The following is a 19,800-nucleotide window of genomic DNA, read 5'->3' on the forward strand; positions in this document are numbered from 1 at the left end:
CAGGCTGGCCTCACAGAGGGCTGGGGTGACACCCAGCAGCGTGCGAGGTGGGAGGTAACCCTAAAAAGTCTGCCATTGCCTCCCAGGTCTCAGTTCTCCACAGCAAGAGTACACATAGGTACCTTTTTAAAAAATTTTTTAATGTTCATTTATTTTTGAGAGAGAGATACAGAGCATGAGTGGGGGAGGGGTAGAGAGAAGGGGACACAGAATCTGAAGCAGGCTCCAGGCTCCGAACTGTCAGCACAAAGCCTGATATGGGGCTCGAACTGACGTGAGATCATGACCTGAGCTGAAGTCGGACACTTAACCAACTGAGCCACCCAGGTGCCCCCACGTAGATATTCTTGATTAAATGCTATGGATAGATATACTTTCCTTTTAATTATGCATTCGTGTGTCTTCTCTTTCTTTTATGTCTGGCTGCTTTGTATATGTGGGCCCGTGTGTGCGTGCAGGATTTGACTGGATCTTCAATTTTTTCGTAGGCTCTGAAATTCTACCACTAGGTATTTATTCCCTTTGTTTCTTTAGGCTTGTCTTAAACGGTCAGTGAATCCCCGACCATCCCGGGGATGTCTGAGCAGGATGGATACGCCTCTTAGTGCTGGGGGAGAACGGAAGGGGGTGGCATCCAGACAGGGTTGAAGCTGGCACCAGGATGAAGGGGAGCGCCTTTGAACCAGAAAGAGAGAAAGGGACACAGAGACGTTGGACTTTATTTCTCACATTAGTGTGCCAGACGTGGGGGGCAAGGGTCACACCATCTCAAGCTCAGATCTTGGCTGTTTCGCTGTCCGGTCAGGGCTCTTTGCTACTACTTACCCTAATCCTAGATGTCCCCTGTCTTTTGGGGGCCCTGGGGTAGGGCAGCACCCATCAGGTTCAGGCAGGGCTGAGCCAAGTACCAGAAGACCCTGTTGGGTACTTGGATTGACAGCTGGTTTCCCGAGATTTTCTCCCAGCAGTGCTTTCCTCTAGGAATATGAGTCAGACCCTCGGTCATGAGGCTTCCTCAGCATAAACGAGAACTTCCAGGTGAATCCCAGCAATGCTTCAGGCTACCGGTCAGTGTTCACCATTCATTTTGGTCACCTTCATGACAAGGGGCCTTGGCTGTAACCTTCTCCTCTTCCTCGGGCAGCTTGGATCCAGAAGGACTTCCTGGAACATCTGTCACCCTGCAGTGTTTTCGTGGGTCAAGGAGCACCCCTGGGAGTTTCGACAGACCTTCTGTTTACTCTGATACCCTTTTCTTTACCATTACTGAAATTGGAACTCTGCCCGGAACTGTTGAGCTTTAGAAGAAAGAGTGTGGTTTGAGGACCAACCCACCTGGATTTTAAATCCTAGCTCCATCACTTTCCCGCTCAATAAGTGTGGGCAGTTCTTTGCCACCCCCGGCGTTTTCATGGTCAGCGTGGGCTTGGTGACTCTTAGTTCACAGGATTGGTCTGAGGACCCAGTGACTATAGAGCGCCAGACATTGGGTAGTGAAGGAGCGACGTCTTGCTTCTCCCCCCTTTCCCCACTCGTCACCCACAGGCTGCCCCAGGTCATCAGCTGTTCATCTCAGAAATACGCTTACGACATGACTTGAATTCAGAGATCACACATTTTTTAATAATCTGGCCCACAGCTAAGTTATATTCTCATTGGCTGGTTTGACCCTCTGCTCTATTTCCAAAATTTCCATATGGACGGTTCAATGTGATGTGGACATACTCCAGTTTTCTTGAAGCATGTGACTAACGCTAGTTAAAACCAGTGCTCCGAAAAACCCGTAAAAAGAGCTCTCATGCAGTTTACCTGTCAGGCAAGGAGTGTGAAAGACGGAATTCACAGCAAAGGGCCTAACAGTGTAGATCTAGGCGGGAGAATATGCGTTCTCCCGAATTATTTTGACAGCTTTTGTGGGAAGTCTGATGGAAGCAGGGACGGGAGGAAGGTAGCTCCCATGTTTTCTTCCCACAATAGCTGGGAATTGAGGGGTGAGGCGGCGGGCAGGAAGGGCCCGTGTGGGTCTGTAAAGGTGCACTGTCCATGTGCACATGTGCATGACTTTGATCTTTGTGTTGTCTCACGTTTCTGCTCATCCTGGAGCGTTCAGACCATAGTTAGTCCTATACTGATTCCACAAATGGCTACCAGACAAATGAATGGAAGAAAAATCCCACAGATCCCCGGATAGACTTGGTTGCCTGATACATGTATGTTCTCTCTCTTCTGGACAAGAAGCTCCTGCAGATATATTTCAGGATCTTCGGTGACAGTGTCATTCTCCTTGATATGGAGGTACCACCGTGAATTCAGACATTCTATTCTTGGCTCACGTTTAGGTTATTTTCAGATTGTTTTGCTCTTACAGTGTTTGATGGAAAATCCTTATAACAGCTAATATTTAAACAGTACCTAATACTTGCTGGCCCAAGGCCTTTGCAAAGATAATTAATTGAATTCTTTCAACAAGTCTATGAGGTAGTTACTATTCTTAGCACCATTTTACTGGTGAATAAACTGAGGAATAGAGATCCAGGAAGCCCAGGGCCACAGGTAGAAAATGGTGGAAGCGGGAAGGAGTAGGATTTGAACTTGGTGCAGTGACGCTCCTGAGGCCATGTTCTCACCCACTCTGCTACTCTGGCTCCTATCAGCCTGTTGTGTGCGTGAGTGTGTATTCGTGGGTATATCCCTATGTGAATGGCAAGGCATACTTTTAGTGTCTAGCAGGAGGTTAAATTCTTAGCAGTGACATTGTTCCAAAAAGGGTGGGCGCGTTTGAAATTTTGATAATTATTGCCAAATTTCCTGCTCCTCTCCAACCCCCTAAAATAGAATGCACCAATTTACTCTCTTGCAACAGTTATTTCAAGACATATTTTGCTGTGCTAGGTGCCACAGAGCATATTGAATGCAGAAGTGGCAACACAAAAATGTGTGAAGGTAGGAGCTGAAGTTTGCATCTTTCTGACGGCAGTCCCGAGGAGATGGGAGAGATCACCACGGGAGCGTCGTCATCCAGAGGGTTAGAACCACAGCCTGTAGAGGGAGGACCTGTGGTTTTTAATTCTACTTTGACCTTGCCGTGATTCCTTGGGAGGGTAACTTGACGTCATTTATTCCTTCAGTCTCATTTTAAATTTTATGTCATCACAGATGGACTACACGAGAGAGCCAGGACTCCGATCTGTGTTCAAAACTCCATATTCTAATTCTAGTAGATTGGGGGGCACCGATCGATATCTCACAGGGTCATGGCAAGGATTGAAGGGATTAACATGTGAGGATCTCACAGTACCTGCTCAGTACATCAGTCCGTAGCTCTGTCAGGTGCTCTCTGAAGCCCCACAGCCAATCAGCAGTGACCCCTTTTCCAGTATCCCCGACCAAACCGAAAGACCCGCACGGTGGACTGCCGCCCCTGGTTGCACTAACGACTTGCTCGGTGACACAGAACATCCGCAAACTGTACTTTCCCTGTAGACCAGCCTTTCCAGTCTCTTCCAAAAAATTGCAAGCTCTGTTCACACTATAGTATCTGTCTGAATGCTCCCTTAAGCCTTCGTCTTTTGGATGATTTTGTTACTAGCTGTTAACTCATTCTCCAACTTTGTCTCTGAAGACGTTTTTGGTGTTGGTGGAGGAATTTGAATAATTCATGTATTAAAGTCGTCCCACTACTCCATCACCTGAAACAGCCCTTCTCTGGTGACCTGTCAAAATGTCAAGGAACTTCTTCTTCTTACCATCCTTGGTCTGGTCTCCAATCCATCAGTAAAAGGGAGAGTTTTTTTGTTTTTGTTTTTTTAATTGAATTATATTACTTCGGTATACTAATATAACAATATTATATGTTTCAAGTATACAACAGAGTGATTCAGCAATTCTGTATATTATACAGCGCTCACCGTGACAAGTGTGGTCACCATCTGTCACCATATGAAGTTATTACAATATTATCAACTCTGTTCCCTACACTCTACTTTTCCTCCCCATGACTTACTGATTTTATAACTGAAAGTTTATAACTCTTAATACCCTTCCCCTATTTTGCTCATCCTCCTATCCCCCTCCCCTCTGGTAACCAGCATTTTACATATATATGAGTCTGTTGCTGTTTTACTGTTCATTCATTTGTTTTGTTTTTTAGATTCCATATATAAGTGAACTCATATGGCATTTGTCTTTCTCTGTCTGACTTATTTCACCTGAGCATAATACTCTCTAGGTCCATCCCTGTTGTTACAAATGGCAAGATCTCATTCTCTTTATGTTCTGGTGATATCCCACTGTCTATATACACCACATCTTCTTTATCCATTCGTCTGTCAATGGACACCTGGGTTGCTTGCGTATCTTGGCTGTCGTAAATACTGATGCAGTAAACGTAGAGATGTATATATCTTTTCAAATTAGTGTTTTCACTTTCTTTGGGTAAATACCCAGCAGTGGAATTACTGGATTGGGTGGTATTTTTATTTTTAATTTTTTGAGGATCTCCATACTGGTTTCCACTGTGGCTGCACCAGTTTGCATTCTCACCAAGAGTGTAGGGTGGTTCTCTTTTCTCCACATCCTCACCAACACTTATTTCTTGTTTTTTTGATAGTAGCCATTCTGACTGGTGTGAGGGGGTATCTCGTGGTTTGCATGTCACTGGTGATTAGTGATGCTGAGCATCTTTTCATGTGTCTGTTGGCCGCCATCTTTATAACTTTAGTAAAAATGTCCATTCAGGTCTTCTGCCCATTTTAAATTAGATTATTTGTGAGGAGTTTGTTTTGTTTTGTTTTGGTATTGTATGAGTTCTTTATATATTTTGGATATTAACCCCTTATTGAAAAACTTGTTTGCAAATAGTATTTCTGTTCAGTAGGTCGTCTCTGTGTTTTGTTCATGGTTTTCTTTACTGTGCAAAAGTTAGTTTTATGTAGTCCCAATAGTTTATTTTTTCTTTGGTTTCCCTTGCCTGCAGACACATAAACAGGAAAATGTTGCTAGAGCTGATACCCAGGAGTTTACTGCCTATGTATTCTTTTAGGAGTTTTATTATATTAGGTTATATGTCTTTTTTTTTAATGTTTGTTTGTTTGTTTGTTTATTTATTTATTTTTAATATGAAATTTATTGTCAAATTGGTTTCCATACAACACCCAGTGCTCATCCCAACAGGTGCCCTCCTCAATACCCAACACCCACCCACCCCTCCCTCCCACCCCCCGTAAACCCTCAGTTTGTTCTCAGTTTTTAGGAGTCTCTTATGTTTTGGCTCCCTCCCTCTCTAACCATTTTTTTTCCTTCCCCTCCCCCATGGTCTTCTGTTAAGTTTCTCAGGTTAGTACTTGGATGGGAGGTCATACGTCTTTAATCCATTTTGAGTTCATTTTTGTGTATAGTGTAAGAAAGTGGTCACATTTCATTCTTTTGCATGTCGCTGTCCAGTTTTCCCAACACCATTTGTTGAAGAGACTATCTTTCCCCCATTATATATTCTTGCCTCCTTTGTCATAGATTATTAACCATATAAGCATGGATTTATTTCTGGACATTTTTTCTGTTTTCTTCATCTATGTGTCTATTTTTGTGCCAGTGCAATGCTGTTTTGATGACTGTATCTTTGTAATATAGTTTGAAATCTGGGATTGTGATACATCCAGCTTTGTTCTTTTTTCTCAAGATTGCTTTGGCTATTTGGGGTCTTTTGTGGTTCCATATGAATTTTAAGATTATTTGTTCTAGTTCTGTGAAAAACACTACAGGTATTTCGGTAGCAGTTGCATTGAATCTATAGATTGCTTTGGGTAGTATGGACATTTTCACAATAACAGTGTTTCCAAAACATGAGCATGGAAAAGGGAGGCGTTTTTTGGCTCTTTTTTTTTTTTTAATTATTCCCTCATTCCTCTGAAAGAACTTGTAATTCCCCTTTTATATCCTGTAACTTGTATTTATTTGTTAATGTCTGTTACTTAACAAAAATCTGGGCCTCACAAGGACAAGAACTGGGATTTCTCTTTGTCTCCATTTCTAGAACTATGCCTGTCTTTCAGTAGGTTGTCCACATAGGTCGTGACTTCAGCCTCTAAATGTTTTGGCTCCCTTGGACACCACCATAGTAATAACAGCCATCATAAATGGAATCTTCTAATGAAAAGGCTCATTTTAGATCTCTGTCTTGGCCACAAAAGATTTACCAAAAAACCTTCACAAATCTGAAATCTTACATTTTATGACGTGCGCACCAAAGAGACAATTGTAGGAAGTGGCTAGATGAGTTTCATTTTTGGAGTAAGCTTCGATCTCCTTGACATTGATTTCCTCTAGACAGTTCCCTGTGATCCGGATTATCGCTCTAGGAATTTTACGTTACATGTAGTGTCCCAAATATGGGAGCATTTTATTCGTAATCTCCTCTAATAGTGCTCTGAGTTGATTTGGTTTTCAGGTTTGCAGAGTGACGAGGGGGAGACTTAGAGGTGGTCCCTTCGTGTCAGAAGGAGCAACTGGGTGCTTGAAAGTCTCAACTTGACTGCCACTGCCTGTTCTTCATTGTGTGTTTATAGCATGTAATTCCGTGAGACCGAGGCAATGAAGGTGGATGTTTCTAATTTTTCAGCATTTTGTTTTCAACGTGTAGCTGGATAGCAGTGACTGAAGTTTGGGTTTCAGTTGCTTCCTCCTTTCATGCCCTCTTCTCTCCTTCCTGGCCCCCTTGCCCCCATTCTCTCCTTCTCTGTCCCTTTCCCTCTCCCCCCCTCCCCCCTCTCTCTTTTTCCCCTCTTGTTTTCTTTGTTTACTTTTTTTCCTTTTTATATGTAGCAATGCGTGGAACTATGTGCTAAGGAGGATTCTGTTATATTTTCTGAAGCCTCAGTGTTCTGGCTGCTTTTGGTAACAGGTGCTACCCGAGAAAGGTCATGTACTAGTTGGGCGTGCCCTCAGCTGCAAGTAACACCAAACCACACTGCAGGGGCTTAAACAAACAGGAGCTGTATTGTTCTCACAAAACCAGAAGTTTCCAGGGATAGGCAATTATTGGCTTTGGCTCCATGACTCAGCAATATCAGAGCCTGTCTTTGACGTTCTCTTGGCCTTTTGCTCACGATGGCGACACAGTGAATGCAGGCCTAACCATCACCGCCCATTTTCAAGGTAGTAAGAAGGAAATGATCACACTGGTCACATCTTCCCCTTTTGCAGGGAAGCAGAAGTTTTCCTCAGACTTTCTCCCAGCAGACATCGACACACGCCCGCTTTTCCAGAACTGGGTCATGCTGCCGTCCCTCATTGCAAGAGAGTCTGGGGAAGGGTGTTTGACTTTCTCGCCACTGCAGGATGAGGCAGCAAGGGAGTGAGTTGGGAATGGCTTCCGGGTAGCTAACCAGCATTGTCTGCCACAGCCAACAAATATCCCGTTAATGCAGATCGTACCAGAGTACAAAGCCGGTGAGGCATGAAGATCGTTTCAGAGATGAGAGCATTTGAGTGTTTGCCGGAACACTGCCGGGGCAAGATAGCACAGCCAGGAATAAAGTCTAAAAGGAGTCGATGAGTTTTCTATTGCTGCCGTAACATTTACCATAAACTTAGTCTCTTCAAACAATATAGATTTGTCATATGCCACCTTTCTGGAGATCGGAAATCCAAAACAAGTTGTAGTGGGCTTACTGGAAGAATGTCACAGGGCCTGCTCCTTCTGGAAACTCTGAAGAAAGAATCCTTGCCCTTTTCAGCTTCGGAGAGGTGACTGCATTCCACGGCTCGTGATGCCTTCCTCACATTCCTCCCAACTTCTTGCTTCCATCGTCACAGCATCTCCTAACTCAGATCCTCCTGCCTTTGTCTTGGGAGGCCCCTTGTGACGACATGAGGCCTGCCTAGAGAATCCAGGATCATCTCTCCAGCTCAAGACGCTTCCTTTAATCAACCTGCAGGTTCCTTTGACCATGTCACGGAATGTATCACAGGTTGCGGGGGGTAGAACGCGGACATGGCCGGAGGGGCCAGTGTTCATCCTGCCACAGTGGGACGAGCAGGAACCACCCAGGAAGGCCACAAAAAGATGTCCATGGGAGAATGATAGTACATCCGTCCACCAAAGAATAGGGGCCAGCGTAGCAAGAATAAAGTTGCATCTGAGTGGCGTAGCTGTGTTATGAAGATGATCCTTACTCGTTTTTCTGTGTGGTTTGCTGAAAGCCGGTATCTGAGAGATGAATCATTTTAAGTATTTCTTGGCATCTAATCATAAGTGGCAGATCTGGAGACGGCTTACTTGGATGCCTGAAGCTATTACGAGATTTATAAATTTAAGAGAATGCTTGATTTGAACTCTTTCTTGGGAATTTGTTCATTTTAAAGAAAAGTGCACAGCAAATAAACGTGTTTACAAACAGCTTCACGTGGGAGAGATCAAAAAGGAATTCTTGGATTAATACTTTCTATTTCCACGCACAATCTGTATTATTGCTTGGCATTATGTTGTGTAATGAATCTGGATTTTAATTGGTTGGTTTAGTTTAATCTTTTCTGAAAATTTCATATGAGTAAAATATCTCCATTTAGGTACATATTTGGTGGGTTTTTTAAAGAAAAAGTTTAGTTTTTGACAGGTAGCCTTAAATTTACAGCCTTAAAGTTCATAATAAATAAGAGCCACTAAAATGATGATTTATTGCCCAAAAGCCTTGATTGTTCAATGTTTATTTTTGAGAGAAAGGGATACAGAGTGTGAGCAGGGGTCGTAGAGAGAGAGAAAGAGGGAGACACAGAATCTGAAACAGGCTCCAGGCTCTGAGCTGTCAGCACAGAGCCCGACACAGGGCTCGGACTCACGGACCATGAGATCATGACCTGAAGTTGGACGCTTAGATGACTGAGCCACCCAGGTGCCCCATGTTTATTTGTTTAAAGAGGAGAAGAACAGTTCTTATTTGTCCCTTGGTCTGTTCATTCACTGAGTGTTCCTTCGCTGATTCATCAGACATAACTGCGTAACGTGCCATATGTGGGACACTGCAGCGAGCGTAAGTATGTACATAAGTATAGCTCAATTGCAAGCTCTGTGAGGGTAGGAAATAGGGCTTGCTGCTGATGAATCCAACAGATCCAATGCCTAGCACAGTCATGACATAACGTTAACACTCGGGAAACGTTGGTTGGACTGAGATGAAAATAGAGCCCCTGCCTTGCAGAGATCTCGAAGGCAAGAGAGCTGGGACATACAAACAGACGAACTGAAACACAGCCTTGTGAAAGCCCAGAAACGAATATCCATCGGCAGTTTCAGGGGACGCTGTCCTAAGTATCCGGTGTTTGCTGAATTTGAAAGTAGAGGAATTGGCCAAGTCGACCCAGGAGGAGTGTGTGCCAGGCAGAGGGAACGGAGGGGCGTGGCTCAGACGTGAGCTCGGGGCTCTGATGATACAGGGCGTCGCTAGAATACAGATGAGTGGAGGTGAGGCCTGAGGGGCAGATGGCAGGAGACGAGGTTGCAGAGGTAGTTGGAGGCCTGGTGGGGAAGAGCATAGAGCCTCCCTTGCTAGGAGGCTAGGTTTTATCCTGGAGGCAACAGGAAGCCACTAGCAGCTTTTAGGTAAAGGACTGAGAAGATCATCTTTTCTTCCTTTCCATTAAACTTTTTAGCATCGTGAAATAGATCTTATCTGCCAGAGAGTGAGTATAACATAGATGGATATTTTAAATGAAAGTGATGATAACATGACTGATGAATCGAGCATCCAGCTTATGAGACAGATGATCGTCTACGTCTTTGAATCTTCTGGTGTCTCCTTCACCCTCTCTCCCCATCAGGGGAAATTGCCACTTTAATACTGTATTAATATCTCTCTTGCTTTTCCTTAAAGTTTTACCACATGTATATGCATCCCTAAAATATATATTGTTTGGTTTTGTCTGCTTTTCAAGTGTGTGTAATAGAATCATGCTGAATGCATTTCTTTTATGACTTTCTTTATTGCCTCCTGTTGTTTTCAAGATTTCTCCACTTCTATCTGTGAACCTATGGATCATTAATCTTCGCAGCTGTGTAATAGTTATTAACTGATTGTACCAGGTTCGGTGATCCCGCTTACCATCGTGGAAATTTGGGTCATGTCAAGTATTTTGTTACTGTGGACAGCCCTGTTTTAATTGTTCTTATACTCGTGTATGGGAGGCACGTGCAGAGAGTTTCTCTGGGAGAGAAATCCCCGAGTCCTAGTGGATCACACATCCAGTTTTCTCATTGCCTTTTTAATCTTTGCCCATTTGTTGGGTATAAAATCTTCTCTCCCTAGAGTTACAATTTGCATTTTTCTACATACTCATGAGGCTGAGCCTCTTTTCATATGCTCATTGGCTGACTATTTCTTCTGTGAAATACAAGTCTTTCTGCCTATTTTAGAGGGTTGTTTGTCTTTTACTGATTTGAAGGAGCCCTCCATTTATTCTGAATACTATCCTTTGGTGGATATCTTCTGCCAGTTCGTGACTTGGGTTTTTATTCACTGTAACATCTTTCGATGTGCATTCTTAATTTGAAGTTAAACAGCATTTTTTTTTTCATCGTGGCTTGTGTTTTTCTTTATTTTACCTAGGACACCTTTCCTACGTTACGATCTTCAAAATAATGTCCTATATTTTTGCCTAAATGTGTTAACCTGTTATCTTTCACTTTTAAGTTCTTGAAATCACTTTTAAGGTTTGGAATCTTTTTCCCCCCTGTGGACGATCAGTTGTTCTGGCAGCATTTTTTAACAATCCGTACTTTGCCCACTCTGTAATGTATCACGTTTCCATATATAAATGGGTCTGTTTATGGGATCTCTATTCTTTTCCATTGGTCTGTTTTTCTATCCTCATGCTTAAATATTAAATTACATAATGACTAAGACTTGTTATTTGATAGAACAAGCCCCCCAGCCTAGTTTTTCTTTAAGCCTGTCTTGGCCTCTCTTTCTGGGCTGTTTGCTCTTCTATATACATTTTAGAATAAGCTCGTCAATGTCCTTGAAAAATCCTATTTAGATTTTGATTAAAAGCTCATTGAATACTAGCTCCGTTAGAGGATCATAGCCACGTTTACAACAGTGAGCCTTCTTATTCCAGTATATGCCTTATCTCTCTATTTATATCGTCTCGAAGTTCTTTCAGGAAGTTTTATGCTTTTTCTTCTAACCTAAAAATCTTACACAACTCTTGTTAGTATGTTTCCCCCATGATGTACATTTTTGTTGTTGCTTTTATAAATGATAACTTTAACAGATTTGTATTTTAAATTCTTGAGTGGATAGAAATGCATCCTTTCTTAAGAAAGCATTCTCCTGGAGAATCCAGAAAAACAAGGATTCTCACTCATTGCTATTGAGAATGCAGAATGATTTAACCTCCATGACAGGGTACTTCATGGTAGTCAACAAACCTACATATTTCTTTACCCTTGACCTAACAATTGCACTTTTAAAAATTTACCTTTATGAAACACCTCCGTAGATTTGAAGCAACATATAGTTATTTGTTGCAGTATTCTTTGCCATGGCAAGATATGAAATTCAAATGTTTAACTCTAGAGAATAGTTGAATCACCCTGGCTCGTGCATATAATTGAATCCCATAAAGCTGTAGAATCATGAGGAATATTTCCATGAACTGGTACGATGTGATATCCAGGACAGCTTTTTTTTTTTTTCTTTCTTTTTTTTAATGCAGGTTTAAGTTTATTTATTTATTTATTTTGGAGGGGGGGAGGGGCAGAGAGAGAGGAAGAGACAGAATCCCGAGCAGGCTCTGTACTGTCAGCTGTCGCATCCATTACCTCATGCAGCATACAACACGGTGGACATCTTAGTGACCACAGCTGGCAGTGTGAACGAAGAAGTGCCTGGTACCACGTACCTCGGTGATTTCAGTCTCTGGGGGAAGGAGCTGCGTGAGAACAGGATCAACAGGATTGGAAACCTCCTGGTGCCCAGTGACAGTTGCTGCAAGTTTGAGGGCTGGTTGATGCCCATTATGGACTGGACGGTGCTGGAGCGGAACACGGAGGGCGTGAAGTGGACACGTTCCAAGATGATCGCCGGGCTGGGCGAGGAGATCAACAACACAGAATCAGTATATTACTGGGCTCAGAAGAACCACATGCCCGTGCGGAGCCCGGTGCTCACAGATGGCTCCCTGGGCAGTGTGATCTTTTTTGATTCCCACAAGAACCCAAGCTGGTCCTGGACATTATTGAGGACGTGAGGCTCAGGAACACACAGGCCATTTTGCCAGGCACACTCAGATGATCATCCTGGGTGGGGGTGTGGTCAAGCACCACACCGCCAACGCCAGCCTCATGGGGAATGGGGCCGACTAAGCTGTCGACATCCACATGGCCCAGGAATTTGATGAATCTGACTCTGGTGCCGGGCTGGACAAAGCTGTCTCTTGGGTGGAGGCAAGATCCGGGTGGAGGCACAGCCTGTCAAGGTCTGTGTGCCTATGCCTCCCCTGGTCTTCCCCCTGCTTATAGCTGGAACCTTTGTCCAAAAGAGACAGATGCCTTCACCCCTGAGAAGAATGCGGACGGAATGGCTACAGCTCCAGGGAAGTCCTCCCTCTCCTCTGTTTATTAGCCTGCACACCCAGTCTTTCCCTCACTCCTTGGTCAGCATCGTGTCTAGAATAAATGGTCTCATTGATCCTTGAAAAAAAAAGTGGTAGCCCGATGCAGGGCTCGATCCCATGACCTGGTGTGATCATGACCTGAGCCGAAACTGAGAGTCAGACCCTTAAGTGACAGAGCCACCCAGGCGCCCCTCAGGATAGCTTTTAAGTGAAAAAAAGTAGGGTACAAAAGAATCTCTGTCGTATGCCACCCTTTGTTTCAGAAAGAAAGGGGAATACGTTCATGCACGTGTGCATGTATGCAGCTGTGGGTGTGCCTATACTTAATCTTGTAAAAAGAAACACAGGAAGGATCAACGAAGAAGTAATGACAATGGCTGACTCGATGGGCTGGGTTAAATAACTGGATGGAAGATGATCGGGATTGGAGAATACCTATTTATATAGTTTTGAATTTTGAACTATGTGTGTATGTTACTTCATAAAAATGAAACCATAAAGGATGAAAAAATACCAGACCTTAAAAGTGAATGGAAACAAAAACAAAAGAATCCTAACTGCATATCAAATAGGTAATATAAGCAAATAATTAATTCACACTCTTTTACAACAGTACTCAATACATGTATTCTTATGAAATATTTACTAAAGGCAAAAAGAACTGTAAAGAAATCTGAAACCCTACTTAGTAGGTTTATTGTTAGTGTTAATATTTATAGTATGATGAAAAATTTTATATATTATAGGATAAAGTAGATAAGCAGATAAATAATAAACATGGGTAAATATATATATTAAAAAACTTTAAGTTAATACATATCTGTTATATATAATTACAAACCACAATATTTTTACTGTAAGAGGAAAGAGATATAATTATGCAATAAAAGAAGATAAGAAAAAAACTCTGTGGTACTAAATTTTGAATTGGTTCTATCAGATGAACTCATGATTTCATATATTTCCTAGCTCTGTGCATTGAAAGGACCTGGAAAGTGATAACCCTTTAGCAGTAAGCACACTCAGGAAACAGTCTTAGTTTCTAGCATCATTCTTCACTAAAATGAGACAGGACTCCTTACAGAAGTGGCTAATTCCAGATCAGGAGCAGAGAAAGACCAAAGTGAACCTGGATTGTCTTTTTGGAGCCAGAAAGCAAGGAACTGCTCAAACGGTCATGGGGATCGTGTTAACAGAATACAGGTACTGGCCTATAGGAATTTCCACAGGTATTTGGGTGAATTTAAGCACCCAGAGAAACAGTGACAACCATGGATTATTGTGTATATATAAAAAGACAATAAACAAAGTTTCTCTAAACTTACTAATTCCAGTAATTTGTAGATTCTTTAGGGGGCAAGATTGTATAATCTACACGTGACGATTATTTTGTCTTCTTTTCTAGTCCCGATACGTTTCACTTCTTTTCCTCATTTGATTGTATAGGTGAGAACCTTCTGTGTGATGCAGAATAGAAATGCTGATAATACATGCCTTCTTCTTATTCCTGTTTCCATTAAGGTCATGTTTGAAAATATTTCACAGTTGAGAATGCTACTGGTTACATGTTTTTAACGGGTTACCAAATTCTTTTATCTGCTTAGTTGGCTAAGAGTTTTTATCCTGAATGTTTTTTTTTTCCTTTCCTGTAGAGATAGTCATATGATTTTCTCCTTAATTGCTCAGTGACATGGTCAATGAACCTTAAATTCCTAGAAAAAAACATGTTGAGCTTGGTCATGATGTGCTGTATTTTTTTATTTTAATTTTTTTTTTTAACGTTTATTTATTTTTGAGACAGAGAGAGACAGAGCATGAATGGGGGAGGGTCAGAGAGAGAGGGAGACACAGAATCGGAAGCAGGCTCCAGGCTCTGAGCTGTCAGCACAGAGCCCGACGCGGGGCTCGAACTCACGGACCGTGAGATCGTGACCTGAGCCGAAGTCAGACGCTTAACCGACCAAGCCACCCAGGCGCCCCCGTGCTGTATTTTTTATGTATTGAATGAGTTAGTTTGCCAGTCAGTATTTCAAGATTTTGGCATTGATGTTAATGTGGATCACCGAAAACTTTAATTTCCTGTGCTAGTCTTATCTCATTTCCGTTCTCTGATAGATTTTATGGAAACTGGAACTTTTCTGGTTCTTGAATGTAAATAGAACTCAACTGCGAAGCCATCTAGACCAAGTGGGAAAATTTTAGATTTCTCATTGAATTATTTAATGGCTGTAGTATCATTTAGGATTCCTGTTTATTCTTAACTCTGTTTTGGTAATTTATGTTACTCGTGACACTTGCCTTTTTCATCTCAATTTACAGATTTATTGACATAAAGCATCATCACCTTTTTAATCTCTGTTGCATCTGTAAATATGTCCCCTTTTCATTCCTATTATCATTAATTTATGTCATCTTTCTCCACCTCCCCATTAATCTTGCCAGAGACTTGTCTATTTAATTATTTATCTGAAAAAAAATAATTTTTGATTCATTTATCCTCTATTTTGTGGTTTTGTTTTCTATTGTATTCATTTTTTTTCTTACCCGTATTATTTTTTCCTTCTACTAATTTGGGCTAATTCTGCATGTTTTTTCCCCAACTCTTAATAATTTCTTATTTGTTGGGGCGCCTGGGTGGCTCAGTCAGTTAGGCGTCCGACTTCGGCTCAGGTCATGATCTCACGGTTCGTGAGTTCGAGCCCCGCGTCGGGCTCTGGGCTGACAGCTGGGAGCCTGGCGCCTGCTTCGGATTCTGTGTCTCCCTCTCTCTCTGCCCCTCCCCCACTTACGTTCTGTCTCTATCAAAAAACGAATAAATGTTTGAGAATTTTTTTTAAATAATAATTTCTTATTTGTTAACATAAGCATGGAGGGTTATGAATATTCCTTAAAGAACCGCTGTAGCTATTTCTCACAGATTTTAACATCATAATATGTGTGTTTACCTCAACTTAACGTAAAGCCAATCAATATCTGTACCTTTTTTCAAAACAGCACTTTCATTAACTTCATTCACTCCCCATCAGGATTATATGCCATCCTCCAGAGTTGATTGACGTTTTTAAATTTCTTAATCCCTAAGTTAAATCTCAGCACTATACTAGTAGTCCGTGTGTGTATTTACCCACAATTTCCCTGTTTTCTTTGGTCCCCAATCTTTCTTGTTATCGGAACTTAATCTGTGAGGCACCTGGGTGGCTCAGTTGGTTAAGTATCCGACTTCAGCTCGGGTCACGATCTCACAGTTCATGAGTTCAAGCCCTGCGTCAGGCTGTGTGCTGACAGCATGAGGTTGCTTGGGATTCCCTCTCTCCCTTTCTCTCTCTGTCCCTCTCTCACAAAAATAAATAAACTTAAAAAAAAAAAAAACCAGAACTTAGTCTGAGATCATTTTCCTTTTTCCCTGAAGTACATGATTTAGATGTTCCTTCAGGGAGAACCTCTCAGTTTTTTTCTTTCTGGTAACATTTTTGTTTCCTCCTTGTTCATGAAAGATATTTACACCTTGTGTGTAATTTTAGGTAGATAGTTGTGTCTCACAGCAGCATTTTGGAGATCCCATTCTCTGCCTAGCTTCCAGTATTGCTGTGGGGTCTCACTGCTATTCCTTTGTAAGGAATCTGTCTCTCCTTTCAGCTGCTTTTAAGTTCTCTTCCTTGTCTTTGGTGTTTTGCTGCCTAGGGTGTTGTGTGCCTAGCGATGAATTTGTTTTTACTTGTCCCGCTTAGACATCATTGTGGTTCCTACAACATGGCATTTTGTCTGCTTCAGTTCAGGAGAGTTCTTTTTCAAAATACTGACTTCCCTCCATCACTGTGCTATCATCTCCTGCAACTTTGATTAAACGTCTATTTATTATGTGTTTTCAGTTTACATTCTATATCCTTTAAACTCTTCTAATTTTTTTATCACCTTGTCTCTCTGTCTATTCCATCTAATTTAGATACATCCATTTTCCAAGTTACTAAGTCTTTCTGCAGCCACATCTCCTCTGCTCTTTAACTCATAAATTATATATATATATTTTAAATTTTTTTAATGTTTATTTATTTTTGAGAGAGATAGAGAGAGACCGAGTGCAAGTGAGGGAGGGGCAGAGAGAGAGGGATACACAGAACCTGAAGCAGGCTCCAAGCTCCGAGCTGTCAGCACAGAGCCTGATGTGGGGCTCGAACTCACGAACCATGAGATCATGACCTGAGCCGAAATCGGATGCTCAACCGACTGAGCCACCCAGGCGCCCCTCATAAATTGTATTTTTATTTTTAGTGATTGCATGTTTAATTTTCAGAAGTAGTTTTTATTTTTCAGAACTGCTTACTCAATTTTTAAAATTTCTTGTTTCCTTTTTTTCTTTGTTTCTCTTCTATTTCTTCAAATATTTAAACCCTACTAGATGTGACATTTCAATACTTCTATAGCTGGCAGGCTTCTCAGGTCTCGCTCTGTCATGCGTAGTGTCCACTGACTATCACTTGGTGGTAAATTTTGACTGTGCGCTGACACTCTTTAAAAACTTCACCTTTGGGGATTCTTTCAGGCCTGGGTCGAAAATGCATTCTTCTGGGGAATGTTTGTCACTTCTAAAATCTCTGAGACTCTATCAGTCAGTTAAAATGATCAGCTTTGGGGTGTTTGGCATCATTCAAATACTGTAAATTCTGGATCCAAATTCAGGTTTTGGGATTAGGAATTTTGTAAGGCAGCCTTTTTTTTTTTTTCTCTCTTTATCAAGAGGTAAGACCTCTGTGTCCAATGTCTCACTCTGTAGGTCAGGCTTATTTACACATATTGTTTTCCCAACTCATTTGCTGACCGCGTTGCCATTCAGAAGCCCCTGCTTTATACATGAGTCTCTCTCTGAACTCGAATGGAAATCTGGATCCGTGCTTTGTCGTTTTTCCCACCTGGCCCTTTAGAAGCCAAGCTCTAGGGTGCCTGGGATTAGTAGAATATCCCCAGTTCTTGCTTACTCTTGATTGCTGGGGTTTTTTGTTTGTGTGTGTGTATGTGTTTCTGGCTTTTAAAGAATTCCCTTATTCTGTTGCCAAGGCAGCCATGCATTATAAAAAACTCTTTAAAAATTTTTAACGGGCATTTTTAGATGGGCCGCATCAGAGGTAAGTTCTCTGAACATCTCATTTGCCATATTGCTGGGAACAGAAATAAACAGTAGATAAGGATGATTTTTAGGAAGACAACATAAATGGCAGGATTGATCATCCGTGGACATCAGGCAGAGGCTGGATACAGGGAGACAGTTTTTGTTCTCGTGATTTATTCACACAATAATGCACAACTCCGGTGTAAATACTTGGATCTCATCCCGTAGGCAACACACGTAAAACAACTCAAAATGAAGGTATTTAAGACTCATTAGTTGTGGAAATCGTTGATGACTTTTTGTGGTATTTTAAACTAGGTCTGTGAGTCAGAGTGTATTTTCACAGCCTAACCTTAAGGAAGGGATACACTTGCCAAATCTGGAGAGAGAAAAATGAATCCCAAATTGAGGTGTAGGTGTCAGAACGGTTCCTGCCAGCATTACTTATTTGCCAAACATTTTTCAACATAAGGAGAGCACCTGAGCACATGCCAGGCCGTGGACCGCACTGGGGGGTGTCAACCGAAGCAGCTTTTCATTTCTCGCTGGGAGGGTCAAAAAGAGATGAGCCCACAGTGAGAAGCCCCTTTCTGTCCATTTCCTAAATGCAGCAGGGGGCTTCTCCGGAGCGGTGCTTCTCAAGGCGAGGTCCACACCACAGGATTTGTCAGAAAGGAGATTCTCAGATCCACCTCGAGGCCCAGAGATTGGTGTTTGACCACACCTTCCAGCTGACTCTCATGCATACTAGAGCTTGAGAAGGGCGGCTCCTAAGAAGGCTGGTTGAGGGGCACCTGGGTGGCTCAGTCGGTTAAGTGTCCGACTTTGGCTCAGGTCATGATCTCGCGGTTCATGAGTTCGAGCCCCACATCGGGCTCTGTGCTGACAGCTCAGAGCCTGGAGCCTCCTTCAGATTATGTGTCTCCCTCTCTCTCTGTCCTTACCCCACTCATGGTGTGTCTCTGTCTCTCTCTCTCTCTCTCTCACTGTCTCCCAAAAATAAATAAACATTAAGAAGGCTGGTTGAAATAGAGTGAACGTGATTGTTCAGAAAACAGTTCATTTTCAATTGGATTCTCCATTGTCAAAATACATTTGTCTCCAAGCAAATTATTTATAACAGACACAAAAAAATTGAATGTCCGGTGGTCTCGGACTAGGAACATGAATTATGGTGTAACCATTCGATGAAATTATGCAGCCATCAAAGTTATTTAAGGATATTTAATAATAAGGAAAATGCTTACAAAAGTGTTTAAATGTATGTTCGCATCCCTCTGCAAACATACATTCTGATGATGGCAAGTGTAGACATTAATTGTGGTCCCAGGAATTCCTTAGTTGTCCTTGAAAATCAACGAGAACAAAGTTGGTTCTCCATGGATAGTGAGATTCTGGGATATTTTTACATATACCTATAATAACACATATGCATTCTTATTTCATGTATTTGTAAATTGTCTAGAATAGGCAAGTATTAATTTCATACAATGCTAGAAGGAAATAAGCTGTTTTTTTTTTAAGTTGTAGCAGAATTGTTTTGAATTGCGGGTTTCAGAAAATTAAAGATTGCACCTGCCTTGCTGCATTTCTGCAGAGCAGTTGGGGGAAGAAGCAGTACAAAGAGATCCTGACCTGGCAGATGGGATGGGGCCATGGCAGAGTCAGGTGCATTGTCAGTGGGCTTTCCTCTGGGGATATTTTCGGGCCAGTTCGTGACACTGCTGACTGGCCATAAATCCTGAAAGTTTGAGAGCTGGAACGAGAACACAGGACATGCACAAACCTCCTTCCCCACGATTCTGCAGCTCAGAAAATCCCCAACATCTGGCTCACGTGTGAAGCCAGGAAAGCTACGGTTTCCACTGGCAGCCGGCCTTACCGAGAGCCTTAGCCGGTTGGCTCTATGACACACAGGGAAAACACTTTGCGAGGATTTGCTGAGCATTTTATTCCCAAGTGGAAAATCTGCACACACATCCAATTAAACTAGAGACAATTTTGTAAGGCACCTCCTAGGGGATAAACGTGTTTGACCTGATCAGGATTGGTCAAAGTAGAGATTATTGGATATCACACAGCCTGGT

General features: G+C 42.1%; 1 protein-coding gene and 1 pseudogene across 6 annotated transcripts in view; both read left to right on the forward strand.

Moving 5' to 3' along the window:
* GLIS3 (GLIS family zinc finger 3) overlaps nucleotides 1–19,800 on the forward strand; it is a 540,949-nt gene that overhangs the window by 357,043 nt on the left and 164,106 nt on the right. The window lies entirely within an intron of this gene.
* Nucleotides 11,738–12,755, forward strand: LOC122205280 (annotated as a pseudogene).

Source organism: Panthera leo, chromosome D4 (genome assembly GCF_018350215.1).
Source record: "Panthera leo isolate Ple1 chromosome D4, P.leo_Ple1_pat1.1, whole genome shotgun sequence".
NCBI classification, from domain to species: Eukaryota; Metazoa; Chordata; class Mammalia; order Carnivora; family Felidae; genus Panthera; species Panthera leo.